This window comes from Orcinus orca, chromosome 7 (assembly GCF_937001465.1).
Source record: "Orcinus orca chromosome 7, mOrcOrc1.1, whole genome shotgun sequence".
Classification (NCBI taxonomy): Eukaryota; Metazoa; Chordata; class Mammalia; order Artiodactyla; family Delphinidae; genus Orcinus; species Orcinus orca.
In genome coordinates this window covers 106226435-106232434 of record NC_064565.1, presented here as the reverse complement: position 1 = coordinate 106232434, position 6000 = coordinate 106226435, and the positions used below count along the sequence as shown (strand labels likewise).

Genomic DNA, 6000 nt, shown 5'->3' with positions numbered 1-6000 from the left:
ATATCATTGATCTATATTTCTGTTTTTGTTCTAGTACCATACTGTCTTGGTTACTGTAGCTTTGTGGTATACTTTGAAGTCAGGGAGCCTGATTCCTCCACCTTTGTTTTTCTTTCTAAAGGTTGTTTTGGCCCTTTGGGGTCTTTTCTGTTTCCATATGAATTGTAAGATTTTCTGTTCTAATTCTGTGAAGAATGCCATTGGTAGTTTGATAGGGATTGCATTGAATCTGTAGGTTGCTGTAGGTAGTATAGACATTTTCGCAATATTGATTCTTCCAATCCAAGAACGTGGTATATTTCTCCATCTGTTTATGTCATCTTTGATTTCTTTCATCAGTGTTTTATAGTTTTCTGAGTAGAAGTCTTTCACCTCCTTAGGCAGATTTATTCCTAGGTATTTTATTCTTTTTGCTGCAATGGTGAATGGGAGTGTTTCTTTAATTTCTCTTTCTGATTTTTCATTGTTGGTGTATAGGAATGCCAGGGATTTCTGTGCATTAATTTTGCATCCTGCAACCTTACGAAATACACTGATTAGTTCTAGTAGTTTTCTGGTGGCATCTTTAGGATTCTGTACATATAGTATCATGTCATTGCCAAATAGTGACAGTTTTACTTCTTCTTTTGCAATTCGTATTCCTTTTATTTCTTTTTCTTCCCTGATTGCTGTGTCTAGGACGTCCAAAACTATGTTGAATAAGAGTGGTGAGAGTGGACATCCTTGCCTTTTCCTGATTCTAGTGTAAATGCTTTCAGTTTTTCACCATTGAGAATGATGTTTGCTGTGGGCTTGTCATATATGGCCTTTATTATGTTGAGGTAGGTCCCCTCTATGCCCACGTTCTGGAGAGTTTTTATCATAAATAGGTGTTGAATTTTGTCAAAAGCTTTTTCTGCATCTATTGAGATGATCATACGGTTTTTCTTCTTTGATTTGTTAATATGGTGTATCACATTGGTTGATTTGCATATATTGAAGAATCCTTGTGTCCCTGGGATAAATCCCACTTGATCATGGTGTATGATCCTTTTAATGTGTTGCTGGTTTCTGTTTGCTAGTATTTTGTTGAGAATTTTTTCATCCATATTCATCAGTGATATTGGTCTGTAATTTTCTTTTTTTGTAGTATCTTTGTGTGGTTTTGGTATCAGGGTGATTGTGGCCTCATAGAATGAATTTAGGAGTGTTCCTTCCTCTGCAATTTTTTGGAAGCATTTGAGAAGGATGGGTGTTAGCTCTTCTCTAAATGTTTGATAGAATTCACCTGTGAAGCCATCTGATCCTGAACTTTTGTTTTTTGGAAGATTTTTAATCACAGTTTCAATTTCATTACTTGTGATTGGTCTGTTCATATTTTCTATTTCTTCCTGTTTCAGTCTTGGAAGGTTATACCTTTCTAAGAATTTGTCCATTTCTTCCAGGTTTTCCATTTTACTGGCATAGAGTTGCTTGTAGTAGTCTATTAAGATGGTTTGTATTTCTGCGGTGTTTGTTTTAACTTCTTTTTCATTTCTAATTTTATTGACATGAGTCCTCTCCCTCTTTTTCTTGATGAGTCTGGCTAATGATTTATCAATTTTGTTTATCTTCTCAAAGAACCAGCTTTTAGTTTTAGTGATCTTTGCTATTTTTTTATTTGTTTCTATTTTATTTATTTCTGCTCTGATCTTTATGATTTCTTTTATTCTGCTAACTTTGGGTTTTGTTTGTTCTTCTTTCTCTAACTGCTTTAGGTGTAAGGTTAGATTGTTTATTTGAGATTTTTCTTGTTTCTTGAGGTAGGCTTGTATAGCTATAAACTTCCCTCTTAGAACTGCTTTTGCTGCATGCCTTAGGTTTTGGATAATTGTGTTTTCATTGTCATTTGTCTCTAGGTATTTTTTGATTTCCTCTTTGATTTCTTCAGTGATCTCTTGGTTATTTGGTAACGTATTGTTTAGCCTCCATGTGTTTGTGTTTTTTTACGTTTTTTTCCCCTGTAATTCATCTCTAATCTCATAGCATTGTGGTTAGTAAAGATGTTGGATATGATTTCAATTTTCTTAAATTTACTGAGACTTGATTTGTGACCCAAGATGTGATCTATCCTAGAGAATGTTCCATGTGCACTTGAGAAGAAATTGTAATCTGCTGTTTTTGGATGGAATGTCCTATAAATATCAATTAAATCTGTCTGGTCTATTGTGTCATTTAAAGCTTCTGTTTCCTTATTTATTTTCATTTTGGATGATCTGTCCATTGGTGTAAGAGAGGTGTTAAAGTCCCCCACTATTATTGTGTTACTGTCAATTTCCTCTTTTATAGCTGTTAGCACTTGCCTTATGTATTGAGGTGCTCCTATGTTGGGTGCATATATATTTATAATTGTTATATCTTCTTGGATTGATCCCTTGATCATTATGTAGTGTCCTTCCTTGTCTCTTGTAACATTCTTTATTTTAAAGTCTATTTTATCTGATATGAGTATTGCTACTCTAGCTTTCTTTTGATTTCTGTTTTTATGGAATATCTTTTTCCATTCCCTCACTTTCAGTCTGTATGTGTCCCTAGGTCTGAAGTGGGTGTCTTGTAGACAGCATATATATGGGTCTCGTTTTTGTATCCATTCAGCAAGCCTGTGTCTTTTGGTTGGAGCATTTAATCCATTCATGTTTAAGGTAATTATCGATATATATGTTCCTATGACCATTTTCTTAATTGTTTTGGGTTTGCTTTGTAGGTCCTTTTCTTCTCTTGTGTTTCCCACTTAGAGAAGTTCCTTTAGCATTTGTTGTAGAGCTGGTTTGGTGGTGCTGAATTCTCTTAGCTTTTGCTTGTATGTAAAGCTTTTGATTTCTCCTTTGAATCTGAATGAGATCCTTGCTGGGTAGAGTAATCTTGGTTGTAGGTTCTTCCCTTTCATCACTTTAAGTATATCGTGCCACTCCCTTCTGGCTTGTAGATTTTCTGCTGAGAAATCAGCAATTAACATTATGGGAGTCCTCTTGCATGTTATTTATCATTTTTTCCTTGCTACTTTCAATAATTTTTCTTTGTCTTTAATTTTTGCCAGTTTGATTACTATGTGTCTTGGTGTGTTTCTCTTTGGGTTTATCCTGTATGGGACTCTCTGAACTTCCTGGACTTGGGTGGCTATTTCCTTTCCCATGTTAGGGAAATTTTTGACTCTAATCTATTCAAGTATTTTCTCAGGCCCTTTCTCTCTCTCTTCTCCTTCTGGGACCCCTATAATGTGAATGTTGTTGTGTTTAATGTTGTCCCAGTGGTCTCTTAGGCTGTCTTCATTTCTTTTCATTCCTTTTTCTTTATTCTGTTCCGCAGCAGTGAATTCCACCATTCTGTCTTCTAGGTCACTTATCCGTTCTTCTGCCTCAGCTGTTCTGTTATTTATTCCTTCTAGTGTAGTTTTCATTTCAGTTATTGTATTGTTCATCTCTGTTTGTTTGTTCTTTAATTCTTCTAGGTCTTTGTTAAACATTTCTTGCATCTTCTCGATCTTTGCCTCCATTCTTTTTCTGAGGTCCTGGATCATCTTCACTATCATTATTCTGAATTCTTTTTCTGGAAGGTTGCCTATCTCCACTTGATTTAGTTGTTTTTCTGGGGTTTTATCTTGTTCCTTCATCTGGTACATAGCCCTCTGCCTTTCATCTTGTCTATCTTTCTGTGAATGTGGTCTTTGTTCCACAGGCTGCAGGATTGTAATTCTTCTTGCTTCTGTTATCTGACCTCTGGTGGATGAGTCTATCTAAGAGGCTTGTGCAAGTTTCCTGATAGGAGGGACTGGTGGTGGGTAGAGCTGACTGTTGCTCTAGTGGGCAGAGCTCAGTAAAACTTTAATCCACTTGACTGTTGATGGGTGGGGCTGGTTTTCCTCCCTGTTGGTTGTTTGGCCTGAGGCAACCCAACACTGGAGCCTACCAGGTCTCTTTGGTGGGGCTAATGGTGGACTCTGGGAGGGCTCATGCCAAGGAGTACTTCCCAGAACTTCTGCTGCCAGTGTCCTTGTCCCTACGGTGAGCAACATCCACCACGCGCCTCTGCAGGAGACCCTCCAACACTAACAGGTAGGTCTGGTTCAGTCTCCTATGGGTTTACTGCTCCTTCTCCTGGGTCCTGATGCACACACTACTTTGTGTGTGCCCTCCAAGAGTGGAGTCCCTGTTTCCCCCATTCCTGTCGAAGTCCTGCAGTCAAATCCCACTAGTCTTCAAAGTCTGATTCTCTAGAATTCCTCCTCCCATTGCCAGACCCCCAGGTTGGGAACCTGACGTGGGGCTTAGAACCTTCACTCCAGTGGGTAGACTTCTGTAGTATAAGTGTTCTCCCGTCTGTGATTCACCCACCCAGCATTTATGGGATTTGATTTTACTGTGATTGCGCCCCTTGTACCGTCTCATTGTGGTTTCTCCTTTGTCTTTGGATGTGGGGTGTCTTTTTTGGTGAGTTCCAGTGTCTTCCTGTTGATGATTGTCCAGCAGCTAGTTGTGATTCTGGTGTTCTCACAAGAGGGAGTGAGAGCACGTCCTTCTACTCTGCCATCTTGGTTCTTAATCCATACTCTCATTTCTTATAATAAATGTTGTGTTCTTAAAAGAATTGCCATCATAATTCACAAACAGTTGTTGAACTCATACTGTGTGAGAAGAAATATGATATGTATGCAATGAGAATGCAAACATTTCTAAGGCAAGTCTTGGCTTTAACGAGCTCACAGCCAGATAACCACAGAAACAAATATTGAAATACAAGTCTACCAGGAGATTAGTAGAGGTGCTGTTAATACCATCTGGACTGAATACCTGGCTGAACCCCATTAAGGCCTCTCTCTAAAGTCCTAGGATTCTGTAGAACAGGTGCAGAGATCTACTTGTGTTGCAGCTGCCCAAGACAAGATTCATATATAAGTTCCCTTGTTTATTAAATCTGCTACCTACCAGTCGGGAGCTGTCTGCCTCTTTCTTTGGTCTCTCCTTGCCCTCTGTGTGCAGGGGCCAGTTTTGAATTTCACCTGGGGAACTCTTGAGGGTGCAAACCAAGAGTGTGCTGAGAGAACAATAATAATAATTGATAATAATAATATATAATGTATATTATAATATATAATAATAATAATAATGTCTGAGCAGAGTCTTGAAGAAAGTGAAGTTTGCCAAGCAAAAGAAGGGACCAGGGACACACAGAGCAAAGGGAACTACATGTGTACCAAATTAATTGTTTCTGTACGGTGTCTTGCCTAATACTAAGAAGCATTTTGCAAGCCAGAGAATTCCAGGGGTATATCTCTCAACATTACCTGTGTTTTTTTGTTTTTTTTTGTTTTTGTTTTGCAGTTCACGGGCCTCTCACTGTTGTGGCCTCTCCCGTTGCGGAGCACAGGCTCCGGACGTGCAGGCTCAGCGGCCATGGCTCATGGGCCCAGCTGCTCCGCGGCATGTGGGATCTTCCCAGACCGGGGCACGAACCCGTGTCCCCTGCATCGGCAGGCGGACTCTCAACCACTGTGCCACCAGGGAAGCCCCTGTTTGTTTTTATCAGATTATTTCCTCCTCTTCATTAATTTTCCTTCCCTCCCCCCCCATTATGGTAGCAAGTACTTTACACAAAAACTCTTTAAAATGCTTTTCCCCATGCATTTCATTTTTTGCTGTGTGAATCTTTACAGGTAAAATGTCCCCTGATGTCTTCTGTCCTTGGAAAAGGAAAAGGCTGGTGGTACTTTATATCTACAGCCTCCAGGACTGACATTTTCTTCATCTCTCTTCACATTGTCTCAGGCTCCCTCTTTTCTAATACTATCATGTTCTTATTCTGGTTCTTTGACCACACTCAGTGCCTGCAATATTGAGTATGTTGTCTGTGATCCTTGTGGCACATGAACTTTTTAGAGTCTACCAATGCCATGCACTGAGCTTGGATGATTAAAAAAATGGTTTTTGCCTTTTTGGGGAATATTTTCTCCCATTTGGTAGAGTTGTGCTCATTCAATCAATATGC

General features: G+C 39.0%; 1 protein-coding gene across 2 annotated transcripts in view; it reads left to right on the top strand.

Annotated features, from left to right (window-relative positions):
- Nucleotides 1–2928: 2928 nt before the first annotated feature.
- Nucleotides 2929–6000, top strand: part of SCG2 (secretogranin II) — a 69761-nt gene continuing 66689 nt past the window's right edge. For both annotated transcript variants that reach the window (XM_049711907.1, XM_049711906.1), the window contains exon 1: nucleotides 2929–4070. The gene's annotated coding sequence lies outside the window, so the exon portion shown is untranslated. The remainder of the gene's footprint in view (nucleotides 4071–6000) is intronic.